Here is a 27461-nt window from a genome sequence, read left to right as displayed (position 1 = left end):
AAATTATTTTTCTTATGAACATGAAACTATATCCAAAAATCATGGTTAAACTCAAAGTGTAAGTATGTTTTATAAAATGGTCATCTAGACGTCGTTCTTTCGACTGAAATGACTACCTTTACAAAAATGACTTGTAACTTATATTTCAGACTATAAACCTATACTTTTTCTGTTTAGATTCATAAAATAGAGTTCAATATGAAACCATAGCAATTTGATTCACTCGAAACGGATTTAAAATGAAGAAGTTATGGGTAAAACAAGATTGGATAATTTTTCTCATTTTAGCTACGTGAAAATTGGTAACAAATCTATTCCAACCATAACTTAATCAACTTGTATTGTATATTATGTAATCTTGAGATACCATAGACACGTATACAATGTTTCAACCTATCATTTCGACACATCTATATATATTTCGGAACAACCATAGACACTCTATATGTGAATGTTGGAGTTAGCTATACAGGGTTGAGGTTGATTCCAAAATATATATAGTTTGAGTTGTGATCAATACTAAGATACGTATACACTAGGTCGTGGATTGATTCAAGATAATATTTATCGATTTATTTCTGTACATCTAACTGTGGACAACTAGTTATAGGTTACTAACGAGGACAGCTGACTTAATAAACTTAAAACATCAAAATATATTAAAAGTGTAGTAAATATATTTTGAACATACTTTGATATATATGTATATATTGTTATAGGTTCGTGAATCAACCAGTGGCCAAGTCTTACTTCCCGACGAAGTAAAAATCTGTGAAAGTGAGTTATAGTCCCACTTTTAAAATCTAATATTTTTGGGATGAGAATACATGCAGGTTTTATAAATGATTTACAAAATAGACACAAGTACGTGAAACTACATTCTATGGTTGAATTATCGAAATCGAATATGCCCCTTTTTATTAAGTCTGGTAATCTAAGAATTAGGGAACAGACACCCTAATTGACGCGAATCCTAAAGATAGATCTATTGGGCCTAACAAACCCCATCCAAAGTACCGGATGCTTTAGTACTTCGAAATTTATATCATATCCGAAGGGTGTCCCGGAATGATGGGGATATTCTTATATATGCATCTTGTTAATGTCGGTTACCAGGTGTTCACCATATGAATGATTTTTATCTCTATGTATGGGATGTGTATTGAAATATGAAATCTTGTGGTCTATTATTATGATTTGATATATATATAGGTTAAACCTATAACTCACCAACAATTTTGTTGACGTTTTAAGCATGTTTATTCTCAGGTGATTATTAAGAGCTTCCGCTGTCGCATACTTAAATAAGGACGAGATTTGGAGTCCATGCTTGTATGATATTGTGTAAAAACTGCATTCAAGAAACTTATTTTGTTGTAACATATTTGTATTGTAAACCATTATGTAATGGTCATGTGTAAACAGGATATTTTAGATTATCATTATTTGATAATCTACGTAAAGCTTTTTAAAACCTTTATCTATGAAATAAAGGTTATGGTTTGTTTTAAAAATGAATGCAGTCTTCGAAAAACGTCTCATATAGAGGTCAAAACCTCGCAACGAAATCAATTAATATGGAACGTTTTTAATCAATAAGAACGGGACATTTCAGTTGGTATCCGAGCGTTGGTCTTAGAGAACCAGAATTTTGCATTAGTGTGTCTTATCGAGTTTGTTAGGATGCATTAGTGAGTCTGGACTTCGACCGTGTTTACTTGAAAAATGATTGCTTAACAAATTTTGTTGGAAACTATATATTTTTAACATGTGAATATTATGTGATATATTAATCTCTTAACGCGTTTGATATTATGTGATAGATGTCTACCTCTAGAACAAGTCCCATTGACTCACCTAATAATAATGAAGAGTCAAATGTAAATTGGAATAATTCGTGGACTGATTCACAAGTTCCCGAAGAGGAACCGGAAGAAGATTCGGAACCGGAAGAAGAATCGGAATCGGAAGAAGAATCGGAACCGGATGAAGAAATAGAACCGGTGGGGGAAATAATAAAACGGTTAAGTAAAAGAAAATCCTCAACCAACCGACCAAGGTTAATTATGGTCAATGGTGTTTCCGCCAAGGAAGAAAAATATTGGGAGGATTACCAATTCTCCGATGAATCGAATTTCGACGAGAATTCAGATGATGTTATAGAAATTACCCCAACTGAATTTAAAAAGGCAAAAGAAAATAATAAGGGAAAGGGCATAAAAATAGAGAAATCTAATTCCAACCCCGATGAACTTTATATGTATCGTCAACCCCCGAAGTCCTTAAGTTGTAACAATGACCCGGGAACCTCTAAACCACCAGGTTTTTCTAAACAAATGTGGAAAACGACGGCTCGTATTAGGGGAACATCATATATCCCTAGAAACTTGGCAAAACGAACCAAAACCGAAGAAGAAGAAACAAGCGAGTTGGAATAAGATAGTTGTATTTGTGTGGTGTAATATATATAATATAGTGTGCTTATGCTTTATGATATATGTAAAAATTGCTTGTATTAATAAGTATTTTTTTTATGAATCTAACTCTTGTCTATTTTACAGTATAAAAACACAAAATGGATAGACAACCCAATATTTTAAGAGACCTACCCGGAGACATGATTGATGAAATCTTGTCTAGAGTCGATCAGAATTCTTCGGCACAACTATTTAAGGCGAGATCAGTTTGTAAGACATTCGAAGAACGTTCCAAGAATGCCTTGGTTTATAAAAGGCTTTCGTTCGAAAGATGGGGGATATCACATTGGGAAATCCATAAGTTACGATGTGTTTACTTTGACGAATATATTGCGGGGAACCCAAATGCTATTTTACGCAATGGGTTAAGAAATTATTTTGACTCAATATATCCGAATATTGGACTTCGTGATTTAGAAAAAGCGGCTAACGGCAACATAAAGAAGCATGTTATGCTTACGGATTAGTAATGTTCGCTTCTCACCAAAGTGAGAACAAGAACATCGGGCTACAACTATTAAACAAAACGTTTCTACAAGTGACGGAGTCGGTAATTGGGGTAAGAAATGAGGTTTTTAGATTGTTACGGGACTGTTGGACATTACGTAACCCTCGTCCCTTTGACGACGTTACAACACGCTGTCTTATCAACGGCCATAATGGTTATGTTCCACAAGACCAAGGATGGGAAGTAATCCTAGTAAAACTAGAATGCATGACTTGTTTCTGGACGTATGAATTATGTGTCTTTATTGCCTTTGTTGAACGACTTGTGTACTAGCTAGAATTATCTTCACAACCATCTTGTATCAAATTTATTGTGTGCTATATTTCATGCTATATGTAAAATAAGCGGTATTGTAAGTTTGTAAAATATTGTGTAAAAGTTTGAACGCGAAATATTATTATAATCAGTTTTTTCATATAGAATTGTAGTAGTTGAATTGTATATTAGCTACTAAGTATGAACTTAACGGGTAGGTACTACCCGAATTTAAACTTATAAAACACTAATATGAAGAAAAAGCTTTTATAAATGAGTTCATATTATGCTACGAAATACTATTAACTACTCTTAATATTCTGTATGATTAACTTGTTCCATTTGACTATTTTGAAGGAAATGGCACCGACTACTCGACACACCGTGAATATGAATGAAGAGGAATTCCGTACTTTTCTAGCTTCAAACATAGCCGCAGTACAGGCTGCGCTACATACCAACAATAACCTTGGATCTAGCAGTACAGGAAATCGTGTAGGATGCACCTACAAAGAATTCACTGCCTGCAAACCTTTGGAATTTGATGGAACCGAAGGACCGATCGGATTGAAACGGTGGACCGAGAAGGTCGAATCGGTGTTTGCCATAAGTAAGTGTACTGAAGAGGACAAAGTGAAGTACGCTACGCATGCCTTCACAGGTTCTGCGTTAACATGGTGGAATACCTATCTATAGCAAGTGGGACAAGACGATGCGTACGCACTACCGTGGTCAGCATTCAAGCACTTGATGAACGAGAAGTACCGTCCCAGAACCGAGGTCAATAAGCTCAAGACAGAACTTAGAGGGTTACGAACTCAAGGATTTGATATTACCACGTACGAAAGACGAATCACAGAATTGTGCCTATTGTGTCCGGGAGCATTCGAAGATGAGGAAGAGAAGATCGACGCGTTTGTGAAAGGATTACCGGAAAGAATCCAAGAAGATATAAGTTCACACGAGCCCGCCTCCATACCACAGGCATGTAGAATGGCTTACAAACTAGTGAACCAGATTGAAGAAAGAATTAAAGAACAGACTGCTGAAGAGGCCAATGTGAAGCAAGTCAAAAGAAAGTGGGAGGAAAACGGTGATAAGAATCACTAATACAACAACAACAGCAATTACAACAATAATCGAAACAATTATCCCAACAATCGCAACATCAATCGCAACTATAACAAACAGCCCAACAACAACAACAACAACAACTACAACAATCATCCCAACAACAATAATAACCGCAACAATAACAACAATCAGAAGCAGCTATGCCAAAGGTGTGAAAAGTATCACTCGGGGTTCTGCACCAAATTTTGCAACAAGTGTAAAAGAAATGGTCATAGCGCGGCGAAGTGTGAGGTCTACGGACCAGGGGTTAATAGAACGAAAGGAACAAATGGTGTCGGAACGAGTAATGGCAGAGCAAGTAGTGTCGGAGCAAGTTATGCCAATGTAGTTTGTTATAAATGTGGAAAACTGGGCCACATTATTAGAAATTACCCGAACCAGGAGAACACGAATGGACAAGGCCGCGGAAGAGTTTTCAATATTAATGCGGCAGAGGCACAGGAAGACCTAAAGCTTGTTACGGGTATGTTTCTTATTGACAATAAATCTGCTTACGTTTTATTTGATTCGGGTGCGGATAGAAGCTATATGAGTAGAGATTTTTGTGCTAAATTAAGTTGTCCATTGACGCCTTTGGATAGTAAATTTTTACTCGAATTAGCAAATGGTAAATTAATTTCAACAGATAATATATGTCGGAATCGAGAAATTAAACTGTTTAGCGAAACATTTAAGATTGATTTGATACCAGTAGAGTTAGGGACTTTTGATGTGATAATCGGTATGGACTGGTTGAAAGAAGTGAATGCAGAGATCATTTATTACAAAAATGCAATTCACATTATACGAGAAAAAGGAAAACCCTTAATGGTGTACGGAGAAAAGGGCAACACGAAGCTACATCTTATTAGTAATTTGAAGGCACAAAAACTAATAAGAAAAGGTTGCTATGCTGTTCTAGCACACGTCGAGAAAGTACAAACTGAAGAAAAGAGCATCAATGATGTTCCCATTGCAAACGAATTTCCCGATGTATTTCCAAAAGAATTACCGGGATTACCCCCACATCGATCCGTTGAATTTCAAATAGATCTTGTACCAGGAGCTGCACCAATAGCTCGTGCTCCTTACAGACTCGCACCCAGCGAGATGAAAGAACTGCAAAGCCAATTACAAGAACTTTTAGAGCGTGGTTTCATTCGACCAAGCACATCACCTTGGGGAGCTCCTTTTTGTTTGTCAAGAAGAAAGATGGTACATTCAGGTTGTGTATCGACTACCGAGAGTTGAACAAACTTACCATCAAGAACCGCTACCCACTACCGAGAATCGACGACTTATTTGATCAACTACAAGGCTCATCTGTTTATTCAAAGATTAACTTACGTTCCGAGTATCATCAAATGCGGGTGAAAGAAGATGATATTCCAAAGACTGCTTTCAGAACACGTTACGGTCATTACGAGTTTATGGTCATGCCGTTTGGTTTAACTAATGCACCAGCTGTGTTCATGGACCTCATGAACCGAGTGTGTGGACCATACCTTGACAAGTTTTTCATTGTTTTCATTGATGACATACTTATTTACTCAAAGAATGACCAAGAACACGGTGAACATTTGAGAAAGGTGTTAGAAGTATTGAGGAAGGAAGAATTGTACGCTAAGTTTTCAAAGTGTGCATTTTGGTTGGAAGAAGTTCAATTCCTCGGTCACATAGTGAACATAGAAGGTATTAAGGTGGATCCGCCAAAGATAGAAACTGTTGAAAAGTGGGAAACCCCGAAAACTCCGAAACACATACGCCAGTTTTTAGGACTAGCTGGTTACTACAGAAGGTTCATCCAAGACTTTTCCAGAATAGCAAAACCCTTGACTGCATTAACGCATAAAGGGAAGAAATTTGAATGGAATGATGAACAAGAGAAAGCGTTTCAGTTATTGAAGAAAAAGCTAACTACGGCACCTATATTGTCATTGCCTGAAGGGAATGATGATTTTGTGATTTATTGTGACGCATCAAAGCAAGGTCTCGGTTGTGTATTAATGCAACGAACGAAGGTGATTGCTTATGCGTCTAGACAATAGAAGATTCACGAATAAAATTATACGACGCATGATTTGGAATTAGGCGCGGTTGTTTTTGCATTAAAGACTTAGAGGCACTACTTATATGGGGTTAAAAGTATTATATATACCGACCACAAAAGTCTTCAACACATATTTAATCAGAAACAACTGAATATGAGGCAGCGTAGGTGGATTGAATTATTGAATGATTACTACTTTAAGATTCGTTACCACCCGGGGAAGGCAAATGTGGTAGCCGATGCCTTGAGCAGGAAGGACAGAGAACCCATTCGAGTAAAATCTATGAATATAATGATTCATAATAACCTTACTACTCAAATAAAGGAGGCGCAACAAGGAGTTTTAAAAAAGCGAAATTTAAAGGATGAAATACCCAAAGGATCGGAGAAGCATCTTAATATTTGGGAAGACGGAACCCGGTATAGGGCTGAAAGGATTTGGGTACCAAAATTTGGAGATATGAGAGAAATGGTACTTAGAGAAGCTCATAAAACCAGATACTCAATACATCCTGGAACGGGGAAGATGTACAAGGATCTCAAGAAACATTTTTGGTGGCCGGGTATGAAAGCCGATGTTGCTAAATACGAAGGAGAATGTTTGACGTGTTCTATGGTCAAAGCTGAGCATCAGAAACCATCAGGTCTACTTCAACAACCCGAAATCCCAGAATGGAAATGGGAAAACATTACCATGGATTTCATCACTAAATTGCCAAGGACTGCAAGTGGTTTTGATACTATTTGGGTAATAGTTGATCGTCTCACCAAATCAGCACACTTCCTACCAATAAGAGAAGATGACAAGATGGAGAAGTTAGCACGACTGTATTTGAAGGAAGTCGTCTCCAGACATGGAATACCAATCTCTATTATCTCTGATAAGGATGGCAGATTTATTTCAAGATTCTGGCAGACATTACAGCAAGCATTAGGAACTCGTCTAGACATGAGTACTGCCTATCATCCACAAACTGATGGGCAGAGCGAAAGGATGATACAAACACTTGAAGACATGCTACGAGCATGTGTTATTGATTTCGGAAATAGTTGGGATCGACATCTACCGTTAGCAGAATTTTCCTACAACAACAGCTACCATTCAAGCATTGAGATGGCGCCGTTTAAAGCACTTTATGGCAGAAAGTGCAGGTCTCCGATTTGTTGAAGTGAAGTGGGGGATAGACAGATTACGGGTCCGGAGATTATACAAGAAACTACCGAGAAGATCATCCAAATTCAACAACGGTTGAAAACCGCCCAAAGTCGACAAAAGAGCTACGCTGACATTAAAAGAAAAGATATAGAATTTGAAATTGGAGAGATGGTCATGCTTAAAGTTGCACCTTGGAAAGGCGTTGTTCGATTTGGTAAACGAGGGAAATTAAATCCAAGGTATATTGGACCATTCAAGATTATTGATCGTGTCAGACCAGTAGCTTACCGACTTGAGTTACCTCGATAACTCGCGGCTATACATAACACTTTCCATGTCTCGAATTTGAAGAAATGTTTTGCTAAAGAAGATCTCACTATTCCGTTAGATGAAATCCAAATCAACGAAAAACTTCAATTCATCGAAGAACCCGTCAAAATAATGGATCGTGAGGTTAAAAGACTTAAGCAAAACAAGATACCAATTGTTAAGGTTCGATGGAATGCTCGTAGAGGACCCGAGTTCACCTGTTAGTGTGAAGATCAGATGAAGAAGAAATACCCGCATCTATTTCCAGAATATTCGTCAACACTTTCAACAGCTTAAAATTTCGGGACGAAATTTATTTAACGGGTAGGTACTGTAGTGACCCAAACTTTTTCATGTTTATATATATTAATTGAGATTGATATTTACATGATTAAATGTTTCCAACATGTTAAGCAATCAAACTTGTTAAGACTTGATTAATTGAAATATGTTTCATATAGAAAATTGACCACCCAAGTTGACCGGTGATTCATGAACGTTAAAACTTGTAAAAACTATATGATGACATATATATGGATATATATATATATATAGTTAACATGATACTATGATAAGTAAACATATCTTTAAGTATATTAACAATGAACTACATATGTAAAAACAAGACTACTAACTTAATGATTTTTAAACGAGACATATATGTAACGATTATCGTTGTAAAGACATTTAATGTATATATATCATATAAAGAGATATTCATACATGATAATATCATGATAATATAATAATTTAAAATCTCATTTGATATTATAAACATTGGGTTAACAACATTTAACAAGATCGTTAACCTAAAGGTTTCAAAACAACACTTACATGTAACGACTAACGATGACTTAACGACTCAGTTAAAATGTATATACATGTAGTGTTTTAATATGTATTTATACACTTTTGAAAGACTTCAATACACTTATCAAAATACTTCTACTTAACAAAAATTCTTACAATTACATCCTCGTTCAGTTTCATCAACAATTCTACTCGTATGCACCCGTATTCGTACTCGTACAATACACAGCTTTTAGATGTATGTACTATTGGTATATACACTCCAATGATCAGCTCTTAGCAGCCCATGTGAGTCACCTAACACATGTGGGAACCATAATTTGGCAACTAGCATGAAATATCTCATAAAATTACAAAAATATGAGTAATCATTCATGACTTATTTACATGAAAACAAAATTACATATCCTTTATATCTAATCCATACGCCAACGACCAAAAACACCTACAAACACTTTCATTCTTCAATTTTCTTCATCTAATTGATCTCTCTCAAGTTCTATCTTCAAGTTCTAAGTGTTCTTCATATATTCTACAAGTTCTAGTTACATAAAATCAAGAATACTTTCAAGTTTGCTAGCTCACTTCTAATCTTGTAAGGTGATCATCCAACCTCAAGAAATCTTTGTTTCTTACAGTAGGTTATCATTCTAATACAAGGTAATAATCATATTTAAACTTTGGTTCAATTTCTATAACTATAACAATCTTATTTCAAGTGATGATCTTACTTGAACTTGTTTTCGTGTCATGATTCTGCTTCAAGAACTTCGAGCCATCCAAGGATCCGTTGAAGCTAGATCCATTTTTCTCTTTTTCAGTAGGTTTATCCAAGGAACTTAAGGTAGTAATGGTGTACATAACATCATTCGATTCATACATATAAAGCTATCTTATTCGAAGGTTTAAACTTGTAATCACTAGAACATAGTTTAGTTAATTCTAAACTTGTTCGCAAGCAAAAGTTAATCCTTCTAACTTGACTTTTAAAATCAACTAAACACATGTTCTTTATCTATATGATATGCTAACTTAATGATTTAAAATCTGGAAACACGAAAAACACCGTAAAACCGGATTTACGCCGTCGTAGTAACACCGCGGGCTGTTTTGGGTTAGTTAATTAAAAACTATGATAAACTTTGATTTAAAAGTTGTTATTCTGGGAAAATGATTTTTATCATGAACATGAAACTATATCCAAAAATTATGGTTAAACTCAAAGTGGAAGTATGTTTTCTAAAATTGTCATCTAGACGTCGTTCTTTCGACTGAAATGACTATCTTTACAAAAATGACTTGTAACTTATATTTCCGACTATAAACCTATACTTTTTCGGTTTAGATTCATAAAATAGAGTTCAATATGAAACCATAGCAATTTGATTCACTCAAAACAGATTTAAAATGAAGAAGTTATGGGTAAAACAAAATTGGATAATTTTTCTCATTTTAGCTACGTGAAAATTGGTAACAAATCTATTCCAACCATTACTTAATCAACTTGTATTGTATATTATGTAATCTTGAGATACCATATGTAGTGACCCGAACTTTTCCATGTTTATATATATTAATTGAGGTTGATATTTACATGATTAAATGTTTCCAACATGTTAAGCAATCAAACTTGTTAAGACTCGATTATTTGAAATATGTTTCATATAGACAATTGACCGCCCAAGTTAACCGGTGATTCACGAACGTTAAAACTTGTAAAAACTATATGATGACATATATATGGATATATATATAGTTAACATGATACTATGATAAGTAAACATATCGTTAAGTATATTAACAATGAACTACATATGTAAAAACAAGACTACTAACTTAATGATTTTTAAACGAGACATATATGTAATGATTATCGTTGTAAAGACATTTAATGTATATATATCATATTAAAAGATATTCATACATGATAATATCATGATAATATAATAATTTAAAATCTCATTTGATATTATAAACATTAGGTTAACAACATTTAACAAGATCGTTAACCTAAAGGTTTCAAAACAACACTTACATGTAACGACTAACGATGACTTAACGACTCAGTTAAAATGTATATACATGTAGTGTTTTAATATGTATTTATACACTTTTGAAAGACTTCAATACACTTATCAAAATACTTCTACTTAACAAAAATGCTTACAATTACATCCTCGTTCAGTTTCATCAACAATTCTACTCGTATGCACCCGTATTCGTACTCGTACAATACACAACTTTTAGATGTATGTACTATTGGTATATACACTCCAATGATCAGCTCTTAGCAGCCCATGTGAGTCACCTAACACATGTGGGAACCATCATTTGGCAACTAGCATGAAATATCTCATAAAATTACAAAAATATGAGTAATCATTCATGACTTATTTACATGAAAACAAAATTACATATCCTTTATATCTAATCCATACACCAACGACCAAAAACACCTACAAACACTTTCATTCTTCAATTTTCTTCATCTAATTGATCTCTCTCAAGTTCTATCTTCAAGTTCTAAGTGTTCTTCATATATTCTACAAGTTCTAGTTACATAAAATCAAGAATACTTTCAAGTTTGCTAGCTCACTTCCAATCTTGTAAGGTGATCATCCAACCTCAAGAAATCTTTGTTTCTTACAGTAGGTTATCATTCTAATACAAGGTAATAATCATATTCAAACTTTGGTTCAATTTCTATAACTATAACAATCTTATTTCAAGTGATGATCTTACTTGAACTTGTTTTCGTGTCATGATTCTGCTTCAAGAATTTCGAGCCATCCAAGGATCCGTTGAAGCTAGATCCATTTTTCTCTTTTCCAGTAGGTTTATCCAATGAACTTAAGGTAGTAATGGTGTTCATAACAACATTCGATTCATACATATAAAGCTATCTTATTCGAAGGTTTAAACTTGTAATCACTAGAACATAGTTTAGTTAATTCTAAACTTGTTCGCAAACAAAAGTTAATCCTTCTAACTTGACTTTTAAAATCAACTAAACACATGTTCTATATCTATATGATATGCTAACTTAATGATTTAAAACCTGGAAACACGAAAAACACTGTAAAACCGAATTTACGCCGTCGTAGTAACACCGCGGGCTGTTTTGGGTTAGTTAATTAAAAACTATGATAAACTTTGATTTAAAAATTTTTCTTCTGAGAAAATGATTTTTCTTATGAACATGAAACTATATCCAAAAATCATGGTTAAACTCAAAGTGTAAGTATGTTTTCTAAAATGGTCATCTAGACGTCGTTCTTTCGACTTGTATTGTATATTAGGTAACAAATCTATTCCAACCATAACTTAATCAACTTGTATTGTATATTAGGTAATCTTGAGATACCATAGACACGTATACAATGTTTCGACCTATCATGTCGACACATCTATATATATTTCGGAACAACCATAGACACTCTATATGTGAATGTTGGAGTTAGCTATACAGGGTTGAGGTTGATTCCAAAATATATATAGTTTGAGTTGTGATCAATACTGAGATACGTATACACTGGGTCGTGGATTGATTCAAGATAATATTTATCGATTTATTTCTGTACATCTAACTGTGGACAACTAGTTGTAGGTTACTAACGAGGACAACTGACTTAATAAACTTAAAACATCAAAATATATTAAAAGTGTTGTAAATATATTTTGAACATACTTTGATATATATGTATATATTGTTATAGGTTCGTGAATCAACCAGTGGCCAAATCTTACTTCCCGACGAAGTAAAAATCTGTGAAAGTGAGCTATAGTCCCACTTTTAAAATCTAATATTTTTGGGATGAGAATACATGCAGGTTTTAAAAATGATTTACAAAATAGACACAAGTACGTGAAACTACATTCTATGGTTGAATTATCGAAATCGAATATGCCCCTTTTTATTAAGTCTGGTAATCTAAGAATTAGGGAACAGACACCCTAATTGACGCGAATCCTAAAGATAGATCTATTGGGCCTAACAAACCCCATCCAAAGTACCAGATGCTTTAGTACTTTGAAATTTATATCATATCCGAAGGGTGTCCCGAAATGATGGGGATATTCTTATATATGCATCTTGTTAATGTCGGTTACCAGGTGTTCACCATATGAATGATTTTTATCTCTATGTATGGGATGTGTATTGAAATATGAAATCTTGTTGTCTATTATTATGATTTGATATATATAGGTTAAACCTATAACTCACCAACATTTTTGTTGACGTTTTAAGCATGTTTATTCTCAGGTGATTATTAAGAGCTTCCGCTGTCGCATACTTAAATAAGGACGAGATTTGGAGTCCATGCTTGTATGATATTGTGTAAAAACTGCATTCAAGAAACTTATTTTGTTGTAACATATTTGTATTGTGAACCATTATGTAATGGTCATGTGTAAACAGGATATTTTAGATTATCATTATTTGATAATCTACGTAAAGCTTTTTAAAACCTTTATCTATGACATAAAGGTTATGGTTTGTTTTAAAAATGAATGCAGTCTTTGAAAAACGTCTCATATAGAGGTCAAAACCTCGCAACGAAATCAATTAATATGGAACGTTTTTAATCAATAAGAACGGGACATTTCACCATAGACACGTATACAATGTTTCGACCTATCATGTCTACACATCTATATATATTTCGGAACAACCATAGACACTCTATATGTGAATGTTGGAGTTAGCTATACAGGGTTGAGGTTGATTCCAAAATATATATAGTTTGAGTTGTGATCAATACTGAGATACGTATATACTGGGTCGTGGATTGATTCAAGATAATATTTATCGATTTATTTCTGTACATCTAACTGTGGACAACTAGTTGTAGGTTACTAACGAGGACAACTGACTTAATAAACTTAAAACATCAAAATATATTAAAAGTGTTGTAAATATATTTTGAACATACTTTGATATATATGTATATATTGTTATAGGTTCGTGAATCCACCAGTGGCCAAGTCTTACTTCCCGACGAAGTAAAAATCTGTGAAAGTGAGTTATAGTCCCACTTTTAAAATCTAATATTTTTGGGATGAGAATACATGCAGGTTTTATAAATGATTTACAAAATAGACACAAGTACGTGAAACTACATTCTATGGTTGAATTATCGAAATCGAATATGCCCCTTTTTATTAAGTTTGGTAATCTAAGACTTAGGGAACATACACCCTAATTGACGCGAATCCTAAAGATAGATCTATTGGGCCTAACAAACCCCATCCAAAGTACCGGATGCTTTAGTACTTCGAAATTTATATCATATCCGAAGGGTGTCCCGGAATGATGGGGATATTCTTATATATGCATCTTGTTAATGTCGGTTACCAGGTGTTCACCATATGAATGATTTTTATCTCTATGTATGGGATGTGTATTGAAATATGAAATCTTGTGGTCTATTATTATGATTTGATATATATATAGGTTAAACCTATAACTCACCAACAATTTTGTTGACGTTTTAAGCATGTTTATTCTCAGGTGATTATTAAGAGCTTCCGCTGTCGCATACTTAAATAAGGACGAGATTTGGAGTCCATGCTTGTATGATATTGTGTAAAAACTGCATTCAAGAAATTTATTTTGTTGTAACATATTTTTATTGTAAACCATTATGTAATGGTCGTGTGTAAACATGATATTTTAGATTATCATTATTTGATTGTGACGACCCGGAAATTTCCGACCAAATTTAAACTTAACCTTTATATGTTTCTGACACGATAAGCAGAATTTGTAATGTTGAATCTCAAAAAGTTTGGAACTACATTCATGTAATCAATTACCCTTTGACCGTGTTCGACGATTCACGAATAATTATGTGTATATAGATATGTATATATAATATATAATATTAAGTGAAAACATTAACAAAGTATTAGATATATGATACTTTACATAAACATATTTGTTTCGATATATTTATCGACAGAATTAAGAGATAATATCAAATGATTGAATTATCAGATACATTATGATATGATTACGGGCCTATGTTATGAGGTCCACTGTGATTTAAGAAATCTATTTTTTTTGACAACTCATTACTTAACCAGTATGATAAAGATAACGATATTTATATTTTATTTTATTAAATATATATATATATAACGATTTAAATTAATATTATATATATTTTTATACGCGTATTATACGTATTTAGTTTTATACTTTTACTATACTTTAACTTTACCTTTACTTTACTTTTACTTTACTTTAACTTTCATAATTAATACTTTAATAATTCACTTTAATAATTCATACTTTAATAATTCACTTTAATAATTCATACTTTAATAATTCACTTTAATAATTCATACTTTAATAATTCACTTTAATAATTCATACTTTAATAATTCACTTTAATAATTCATACTTTAATAATTCACTTTAATAATTCATACTTTAATAATTCACTTTAATAATTCAAAAATCTATTATAAATAGAATTCAATAGGTTTCATTATTTCATAGAAACTTGAAAATATATTTCTCTAAACTCTCTCAATCGAATTACATATATATATATATATATATATATATATATATATATATATATATATATATATATATATATATATATATATTACTTAGTATTATTTCAAGATATTATTAGTATACATAAAATACTACGACGGAGTTATATTCAGACGATTTCAAAATAAGTTTTCAAATGGGATGGAGCTAAGGAAATTATGGGTTATAGCTATGAAGGTTATGGGTATTGATCGAGGGTATTGCTCGTGAGGTCAACCTAACGTTTATCATTTTCGTTGCGTCTACGTACTTTCCTACAATATTGAATCACAATATTGATACGTGAGCATTCATATCTTATCTTTTATATATTAATAGTGTATCCCTGACTAGTGCTCGAGTATATATGATTATGCATGTTTGTATGATTAGTTTCGTCGTTAAATAGTTTATGATAAATCACGAATTTGATACATATGCTACTAAGATAAGTTATATGATATGCATCTCGTTGAAAATCTGAAGAAAAAATTAATAACTTTTCATTTAGAAATCGTGTGGTTTCGATGAACGGATTAAAAGATATGGGCAACTGAATTATCATTAATTTTAATATTATTATTAAAATGATTATTATAACTGTTATCAGTTGATGTTATTACTAAAATTATCTTTATTACTAAAAATTAATATTTTTATTGAAACTATCATTTTATTATTTTTATCATTATTATTATTATCAATATTATTTTATCAAATAAATATGCGTACAAAGATATTTTTACCACACATAATGTAATTACATTAATAATACATACCACTATATTTTTATGATATTAAGTGAATTTTATAAATTTTATTATTTGAGATATATAAAAGTATATTTTTATCATATATGAATTTTAATATAAATTTTTATTTATTAATAAATGACTTATATTATTTAGTATAATAAGATCTGATAAATATATTTAAATATATAAAACTACTATATATAAGTTATATAATAAACATGTATAGATTTTGGAAGTCATTTTGGGTCAAGTTGACTTTTGTTGACTTTTGCATGTCGGTCTCGAGCATTAGGATTGTGATACACTACGACTTGACCTAAATTGTTAGACAGATATTGACCAACATATAAATATATATACTTAATATAGGTTTGTGAATCCGAGACAAACACTGCACTTGTTCAGTGCCGTCATATACATAATTGCTACGAAATACAGTATTGTGAGTTTCATTTGCTCCCTTTTTATATATATTTTTGGGCTGAGAATACATGCGCTGATTTATAAATGTTTTACGAAATAGGCACAAGTACTAAAACTAATTCTATGTGGGTTTAAACCAGAAATATACCCTTAGCTTGGTAACATTAAACTACTTGTCTATATACGGTAGGCGCGAATCCTAAAGATAGATCTATTGAGTCTGACAAACCCCATCCTGACTATGGGATGCTTTAGTACTTCGAGGTTATTTTAAACACACCTGATCTGGTGTACTTCAGAGGGTAAAACATGAACGTTAAAGCTTGTTACCGGTGCCTACAACTTATAGAATACTTTTATACACTTGCGAGTGTACGGATATTTATAGAAACTGAAATATTGTGGTCTATTACTATTACGGAAATGATGGATTATGATAAACTAATGAACTCACCAACCTTTTGGTTGACACTTTAAAGCACGTTTATTCTCAGGTATTAAAGAATTCTTCCGCTGTGCATTAGCTCATTTTATGGATATTACTTGGAGTCATTCAAGACATACTTTAAAAGACGTTGCATTCGAGTCGTTGAGTTCATCAAGATTAATATTAAGTAAATTATAGTTGGATGTAATATGAAATAGTATGCATGCCGTCAATTTTTGAGGTAAAGAAAGTTTGTCTTTTAAAAACGAATGCAATGTTTGTAAAACGTATCATATAGAGGTCAAATACCTCGCGATGTAATCAACTATTGTGAATCGTTTATAATGTATATGAAATGGTCCTTTTAGTTGGTATCAGAGCGTTGGTCCTAGCGAACCAGGTCTTGCATTAGTGTGTCTAACTGATAGTTGTTAGGATGCATTAGCGAGTCTGGACTTTGACCTTAGCTGCATATTATAAGTATTGTTTATCATTCCTAGTGGAAAATTGCCTGCTTATTATTCCTAAGTCTAGACACGACTTCCCGCACTTATTTGATAGATAGTGTACAGAAAAATTCATATCTTAGCGAATCTGTTACTGTAGACTTTATCTGACACGTTTCCTTAATTCTCTCCGTAATCTACGAGATCTTCTGTACTATACATAGATATTCTATGTAATTAGAATTGTGATGACCCGGAAATTTCCGATCAAATTTAAACTTTAATCTTTATATGTTTCCGATACGATAAGCAAAGTCTGTTAGTTTAAGTCTCAAAAACTTTTGAACTATTTTCGTACATTCATATGACTTTGACCACTACCGACGATTCACGAATAATTGTGTTTAATTAAAATGTAAAATAATAATAATCAAGTATTATTAAAATATATATATATATATATATATATATATATATATATATATATATATATATATATATATGATTTTTATTAACAATCATATGGTAATATATATATAATGTATAAATATTAAATATTCAACATCTGTTATCATGTAATATTAATAATTAAATGTAATTACAAGATAAGAAATATAGTTGTTATAGTAATATTATTATTACCCTCATTAAAATAAATAATAATGCTAGTATTAGTGATACTATTAAAAATTATATATATAAATATAAAGTTTGATACATGTAATTTGTTATATTATATTTATTATTATTATTATTATTACTTTTATAAGTATTATAACTTTTATCATTAAAAATCATTTTTTTTATTATCATTAATATTAATTATCATTTAACTTATTATCATTGTTAGTATTGATATTATCATTATTAATATTAGTGTTTCTATTATTAGTAGTACTTCTGCTATTATTAATTAGAACTTTTAATATAATTATTAATCAGTATTAATATTATTGGTATAACCATTTATTGTTAATAAATAAAAAAATATATATATATATATAAAAGTGTACAAGTTTGTTTCAAGTAACTATCAACACTGTGTAATATTTTTGTTTCTGTCGATTTGTTATCAGTCTTACTCAATCATGTTAACAACAGCAATTCTACATATATACATATTATACTCTGTAATCAATTTAGGAATTAAAAACAAAATGTTTATAAAAAGAGGCGATAGTCTCTGTTCTTGGCAAATTATACCATAATTCAAATTCGAATCAAATAGAAAAATCTATAAATACAAAGAGGCTAGGAATCCTTCGTTGAAACTATCTGCAAAGTCTGAAGTTCCAAATCCTCGTAACGAATTCGAATTTTGGAGTCAAAGCTTTATTTCAAAAAGTCAACCGAATTGTTCATGGTAAAATTCGAGCTTGTTTTTATGTTTTAAGTCTAGTTGTTGATTCAGAAAGTTCCCAAGATTGATTTAGAACATATTTTGCGAAGAAATCGTGGCTTGAAACAATCTTAAATTCATAATCAAAACTTGAGTTTATATTCTTGAACTCAAAATTTAAAAAGATCGATTTCGAAATAAATTTCAAATTGTATTAACGCAGTCATGTTAGGAATCCTTTACTCAAACTTTCTGCAAAATAGAAAATTCCAATTCATTTTAACGAACTCGAATTTTTGAGTCAAAGTTTCAAAAGCAAAAAGTCAACTTTTGTTCCTCAATTAAATTTAAATTTTCAGTTATGTTCCAACTTAAATTGATGATTTGTAAGGTTTATATGAATGATATACAATATATTTCATGTTATAACAATCGTCCAAAACATTCTAAAAATTGAAAACATATTTTTTTTCTTCATATATCTGCGACAGCAGTACCTTTGATATAATTTTTTTTTTATTTTTTATTTATTAATATAAACACTTGATTTGGAATAACTGATGTTATTTTGAGATGTCAAAAATCGTGGATGTGAGAATTTGGATCTTTGTTGATCGATTAGAGTTTTTAAAGAAGTAGAAGAATAAGGGAAATGGAATAGGAGGTTTAACATATAACGGGTCTGGGATTAGACAGATTAAATGGGATTGAGGAATGGTTAAGGTGCGTGTTGGGTGTGCGAGAGGTCATGGGTTCGAGTCTCGGCAGTGACATTCTTTTTGAGTTTTTCTTTAAGGGTACAACTCTTTTAAATCTTATTATTATTATTATTATTATTATTATTATTATTATTATTATTATTATTATTATTATTATTATTATTATTATTATTATTATTATTATTATTATTATTATTATTATTATTATTACTATTACTATTGTTATTGTTATTGTTATTGTTATTATTATTATTGTTATTGCTATTAGTTATTAATATTATTATTAGTAAGTATTACTATTATTATTATTAGTATTGTTATCATTAGTTATTATTATAATTAGTATTATAACCATTAATAATATTATTATTATTATAAATACACGTATTAATTATTTATTATATAATTGTAATTATAGTTACAAATTTGAATATTACTATTAGTATTGTTAAGTTAACTATTATGATTACTAACATACTAAAATCTATTAAATATTAGTAATATCGTTAAAATTACAATTGTTAGTATTATTATTATCATTGTTGTAAGTATTAATATATTACCATTATTATTATTAAGATAATTATTATAGTTAGTATCATTATTATTATTATCACTATTATTATTATCTCTAATATTTTATTAGTATCAAGTTATAATTATTATTGTTATTTTTACTATTAATATTATTATTATCAACATAAAGTATTATCATTAATATTATCATCATTATTATTAATATGATTATTACTACATTATATTGAAACTATCTTTTTATCAAAAATTAACATTTTTTAATAAAGTTATTACAATTATTAAAATCTCTTTTGATTAGTATTATTATTATGAACAATATTACATATAACAATCTATATATTTTTTTTTATAATACTAGAACATATATTTATATATATAGATATATTAATATAACTAAATGAATAAATATTAATTATTTTCAATGTATATATATATATATATATATATATATATATATATATATATACAAAATAGATATATAACATATAATTTAAGTTATAATATATATAAACAAATATATGTGTAAGATAAAAATTAGTATGAAATTCATATAACTACAAACACATAAATATTATGTAATTAATAAATGAAATTATGAGTTTTCTATTATATGTTTTAATAGATATACAATTGATATAGGTTCGTGAATCCGAGGCCAACCCTGCATTGTTCAATGTCGTCATATGTATTTTTACTACAAAATACAGTATTGTGAGTTTCATTTGATCCCTCTTTACTCATTACATTTTTGGGCTCAGAATACATGCAAATGCTTTATTAACCGTTTTACAATATTTATATGCGTGAGTTTCATTAATCCCTTTTTAAATGCTTTTACAATATATATTTTTGGGACTGAGAATACATGCACTGCTTTTATAAATGTTTGACGAAATAGACACAAGTAATTGAAACTACATTCTATGGTTAAATTATCGAAATCGAATATGCCTCTTTTTATTAAGTCTGGTAATCTAAGAATTAGGGAACAGACACCCTAATTGACGCGAACTCTAAAGATAGATCTATCGGGCCCAACAAGCCCCATCCAAAGTACCGGATGCTTTAGTACTTCGAAATTTATATCATGTCCGAAGGAGGATCCCGGAATGATGGGGATATTCTTATATGCATATTGTGAATGTCGGTTACCAGGTGTTCAATCCATATGAATGATATTTTTGTCTCTATGCATGGAACGTATGATTATGAGAAATGGAAGTATGAAATCTTGTGGTCTATTAAAATTATGAAATGATTCTTTATGATAAACTAATGAACTCACCAACCTTTTGGTTGACACTTTAAAGCATGTTTATTCTCAGGTACGAAAGAAATCTTCCGCTGTGCATTTGCTCATATTAGAGATATTACTTGGAGTCATTCATGACATATTTCAAAAGATGTTGCATTCGAGTCGTTGAGTTCATCAAGATTATTATTAAGTCAATTATATTTGGATATATTATGAAATGCTTTACATGCCTGTCAACTGTCGATGTAACGAAAGTTTGTCTTTTAAAATCGAATGCAATGTTTGTAAAATGTATCATATAGAGGTCTAGTACCTCGCAATGTAACCAAATGTAATGTATTCGTCCTTGTGGATTAGGACGGGTCGTTTCAGTTGGTATCAGAGCGATGGTCTTAGCGAACCAGGTCTGCATTAGTGTGTCTAACTGATAAGTCGTTAGGATGCATTAGTGAGTCTGGACTTCGACCGTGTCTGCATGTCAAAAGTTTTGCTTATCATTTAGTGTCGAAAATTATTTGTTTATCATCCTTAAAGTCTAGACACGTCTTACTGCCTTTATTGCATAGACAGTGTATAGATAAGTTCATATCTTAGCGTATATGTTATTGTTACCTTTGCCTGACAGCTTCCGTAGATTCCTTCATAATTTATGGGATTTTAGTATTATATATGCATATGTAAATTATGTATTGCAGGGTACTAATCTACATCCTATAATCTATTTCTTATCGAAAATCCTCCATCTGATCGTACGAGATGAATTCCTAAAGCAGTTCGAGTTCCTCGGATTTCGATGGCTATTCCGATATGGAGTTTCACCTATCAGCGTCACCGGAATGAATCAATCAATCAGTCATCCCTAATTCATCTGATGGGTTCGTAGTCGACTTAATCAATGGAGACGCGAAGAAGGCGATCCCTTCCATCAAACGAATTCACCTATTGACAATTAACCTGAAGCGTTTACCGGCGAACCCGTTCGAGACACCATTTTCTCTCTCACTTCCAGAGTGTCTCGTCATGATCATATATTATCTCAGATTCTAAACCTCATTCATCCGCTCGTTCGAACCGACAATCATCTTAGTATAATAGAAGAAGTCAACGAGCTTCACGCCCGAGTTGTAGCCTTGGAAAAGATAGTGCAAAATTTACCAGCTTCAGCAACACCACCGGCATCAACAGTACCATTAATAACAGTACCAGTACCATCAACAATCCATGCCTCAACATCTCACTCTGTACCTCAAGTATAATCATCGTTCTACGTATCGTTCTACATCATTTATCTTCGTTCGACATGACGATTATGTAATCTCTAATGTTTTAGAGATTATATATTCTTGTTCCAACGGTAAATCAAATGAGTTTAATATCATATTGACTCATTAAATCCATGATTACATCTGAAGAAAATATATATGTATATATATTTTCATAAAGATTGTAATTAAAAATTCTTGTGTACAAACTGTTAATGGTGAAAATATTTTAACGGGTAGGTAATACCCGAGGAGTATTTAGATTTCACATTAATAAGTTACACTGTACATTCTTCGAATATAATTCAACAGTCGTTTACTATCCTACTTACGTCCACCGATATACAAATCCGTTCACCACAGAATAACCATATTCATCCAATTTCATATTTGGATTTTGATTTATCAAAAATCAAGTGGCATAATGAAGGAAACATTTGACAAAATAAAATTTGTTAGAAACAAACAAGTTAACTATGAGAAATTTTGTTAAGAATCCACGCTAACTGTTCCTAACTAATTGTTCCCAGCTAACTGATTACACTTTATTTATCGCAATTTAATTATCGCAATTTACATTCTCGCAATTTTATTTATCGTCATTTAATTTCTGTTATTTACTTTACGCACTTTATTTATCGTCATATAATTTCTGTTATTTATTTTTACGCACTTTAAATATCGGGACACGTATACAAGGTTTTGACATATCATATCGACCCATCTATATATATTATTTGGAATAACCATAGACACTCTATATGCAGTAATGCAGGAGTTAGCTATACAGGGTTGAGGTTGATTCTACAATAATATATATACTTTGAGTTGTGATCGAGTCTGAGACGAATACGGGTCACGATACGTATTAATTAATTCGAATATTACATATTAAACTATATTGGAAATATTGAATTGCTAGCTGTGGACTATCAACTGTGTACTACCAACATTGGACAATTAAAATGAATTAAAATATTGACTATAACATATGAAACTAAACAATTCTTCAAGTTTGCCACTTGATTTCATCTTAAACCTCATCTGTATCTTGACGATTACAATCTGCGTTCAAACCTTTCATGATTCCTGAAAACACCTCAATCGATAGGATGAATCAACCGCACTTTATCTACGAAAGGAAAGATTTATGCCTATAGTTATGCACCTAAGAAACTCTCGGCAATTGAGTAAAAGTTTATCACGTAGCCACGTCAGATCCTTTGGCATTTATTAGCAAAAATAACTTTGCGATCCCTTTTCAAAGTAGCCAATTTTGTCACAGCTCCAGCAGGTCAACTTTGACTTTTCATTCAAAGTAACCATACTATAAATCCTGATATATACAATTACCCTTTTTATACCGGAGAATTCTTTTATATTCCACCATATTACCAGCAGACGTACCAGCAACCTTGTTGCTTCTTGGCTTAAATCTCTCTGACAAATCATTATATTTATTCATTGAAACCCTATCATATACTCATCCGCATCTTGTAACGAGAACTGCCATACCAATTACCGGGAATCAGCAATCGGTACTTTGAAAACTCACAGCATATCTACATCAACAGTTATATATATGACATTTATCTCTTAGAATTATAATCTCTCCTTCTGAAATTCTGAAAAGTACTCAGTCACAAATCAATACTCTGAATGTTGAAAAAGCTGAATGAAGAAGCAGAAACTATAGACAACCGTAAACGACCATAATCATCGAAAGTTTGATGATAAAGAATAGTATGTTGGAAAAGCTCATAAAAGTTGGAACTGGAACACGGATTGAGCTAACCACGAAGGAGACCGAGGATAAATACAAGGACCATACCATATATTCAAAGAATTCAGGTAATTCTGGATCCAATGAAACCTTTAGAGAATATCTTGCTCCGTACTCATGTTAAAATCTTGCGGAAAGTCTTTCTTCATCAACCATCGAACTTAGAAATCCCAAAATATCATCATCAATATCTTCGATATTTCTGAGGATATTTTCATAATTATTCCCGTCCGAAATTATATACCTCTTCGTGCTTCCTGTGTATCATTATATTGGAAACATTCAATAGAAAATTTAGTACTGAAAAGCAGATTATGCGAAACTATGAAGGAAGCCGTGGACAAATCACAAAGAATAAGTTTGACTTCAAAGAATCCAAATGATTCTGTTTCTGATGAAATCTTTAGCGAATACCTTGCTTCCGAATCTAAACCCTTACGGATAAATCTTCTTCATCATCCATCGATATTAGAAATTCCAAGATATCATCGTATCTTTCATTATAAATATCCTCCATATTTCTGAAGATATTTTCATAACTATTCTTATCTGGAATCATTAATCTCTTCATGATATCAGTGTTACATCATATAGAAACTGTTAGTTTCTATATTCTGTAAACTTTCGAGCTTAAAATATGAATGTTATTGAAGTAATGTTGGGAACTGATGCATGAGTTAGTATAATATAATGACACTTGATCAACGTGATTATATTACGGTAAGTCATGCTGAGTTTCTAATGAAACATGATGATTCACAGATCATAACGTCATCATGTGTCATGTTACGTAACTCTTTCATTCTGCTTAACTTCTGAACATATCAAGAAAGTATATTCTTGATAGTTATATTCTCAGTGATTATGGTAATTTGACAAAAATCAAATCGTGCTATTACGTTATTTCTCGTTTAGAACATTAAGTTCATTCGAAACTCCATACTTACGAACTCTGGACCATTACTTATTTTACTAGAGATCGAGAAGATAATAAAAAGGCAAAGAGCCCCAAAATATAAGAGAATAAGCCCAATAACAACACAGAGATTACAAACCGTGGATATTAATACGAATAGCAATATAGAGACACGGTAGAATTAAGAATATTATCACCCCAAGATAATAGTAAAAGTAAACAGATTCTTCTGGTGGAAGATTGAAAAGAAGGATGACATAAATGATAATTAGAAAATACCAAGGATTAGAACTGGATTAAGCATTTTCACAATCTTTTGGATGTATGAACTAAGAAATAAAGTATAGGAATGGTGAGAATAATGGAACGGAAGAGTTTAATTTATAATGGAAATATCAGACAGAGATATCGAGGTAGATCACCGTATTTAATTATAGAGATTTTAATGTCCTTATTCGCCGAAGAATATAATCTTTTAGATTTTGAAGATTTTCTTTAAATCCCTTAAATTCCGAAATTCAACCATAACTAGTCAAAAGTTATGATGAAACTTGTCATTCTCATTTCACCATTTAGTGATAGCTTCATTCGTGCTCTTCGAATAATCGAATTATTTTTATCCATATTACTCAATGATGAAAAACCCAATTTACCAACTCATATTCGTCATGAAAACATTTTTATTGTTAGCCATGACCACCTCACTCAAATTTCGGGACGAAATTTCTTTAACGGGTAGGTACTGTGATGACCCGGAAATTTCCGATCAAATTTAAACTTTAATCTTTATATGTTTCCGATACGATAAGCAAAGTCTGTTAGTTTAAGTCTCAAAAACTTTTGAACTATTTTCGTACATTCATATGACTTCGACCACTACCGACGATTCACGAATAATTGTGTTTAATTAAAATGTAAAATAATAATAATCAAGTATTATTAAAATATATATATATATATATATATATATATATATATATATATATATATATATATATATATATATATATATATATATATATATGATTTTTATTAACAATCATATGGTAATATATATATATATAATGTATAAATATTAAATATTCAACATCTGTTATCATGTAATATTAATAATTAAATGTAATTACAAGATAAGAAATATAGTTGTTATAGTAATATTATTATTACTCTCATTAAAATAAATAATAATGCTAGTATTAGTGATACTATTAAAAATTATATATATAAATATAAAGTTTGATACATGTAATTTGTTATATTATATTTATTATTATTATTATTATTACTTTTATAAGTATTATAACTTTTATCATTAAAAATCATTTTTTTTATTATCATTAATATTAATTATCATTTAACTTATTATCATTGTTAGTATTGATATTATCATTATTAATATTAGTGTTTCTATTATTAGTAGTACTTCTACTATTATTAATTAGTAATTTTAATATAATTATTAATCAGTATTAATATTATTGGTATAACCATTTATTGTTAATAAATAAAAATATATATATATATATATATATATATATATATATATATATATATATATATAAAAGTGTACAAGTTTGTTTCAAGTAACTATCAACACTGTGTAATATTTTTGTTTCTGTCGATTTGTTATCAGTCTTACTCAATCATGTTAACAACAGCAATTTTACATATATACATATTATACTCTATAATCAATTTAGGAATTAAAAACAAAATGTTTATAAAAAGAGGCGATAGTCTCTGTTCTTGGCAAATTATACCATAATTCAAATTCGAATCAAATAGAAAAATCTATAAATACAAAGATGCTAGGAATCCTTCGTTGAAACTATCTGCAAAGTCTGAAGTTCCAAATCCTCGTAACGAATTCGAATTTTGGAGTCAAAGCTTTATTTCAAAAAGTCAACCGAATTGTTCATGGTAAAATTCGAGCTTGTTTTTATGTTTTAAGTCTAATTGTTGATTCAGAAAGTTCCCAAGATTGATTTAGAACATATTTTGTGAAGAAATCGTGGCTTGAAACAATCTTAAATTCATAATCAAAGCTTGAGTTTATATTCTTGAACTCAAAATTTAAAAAGATCGATTTCGAAATAAATTTCAAATTGTATTAACGCAGTCATGTTAGGAATCCTTTACTCAAACTTTCTGCAAAATAGAAAATTCCAATTCATTTTAACGAACTCGAATTTTTGAGTCAAAGTTTCAAAAGCAAAAAGTCAACTTTTGTTCCTCAATTAAATTTAAAATTTCAGTTATGTTCCAACTTAAACTGATGATTTGTAAGGTTTATATGAATGATATACAATATATTTCATGTTATAACAATCGTCCAAAACATTCTAAAAATTGAAAACATATTTTTTTTCTTCAT

Source organism: Rutidosis leptorrhynchoides, chromosome 6, assembly GCF_046630445.1.
Source record: "Rutidosis leptorrhynchoides isolate AG116_Rl617_1_P2 chromosome 6, CSIRO_AGI_Rlap_v1, whole genome shotgun sequence".
NCBI classification, from domain to species: Eukaryota; Viridiplantae; Streptophyta; class Magnoliopsida; order Asterales; family Asteraceae; genus Rutidosis; species Rutidosis leptorrhynchoides.
Note: the sequence above shows the minus strand (reverse complement) of the source record.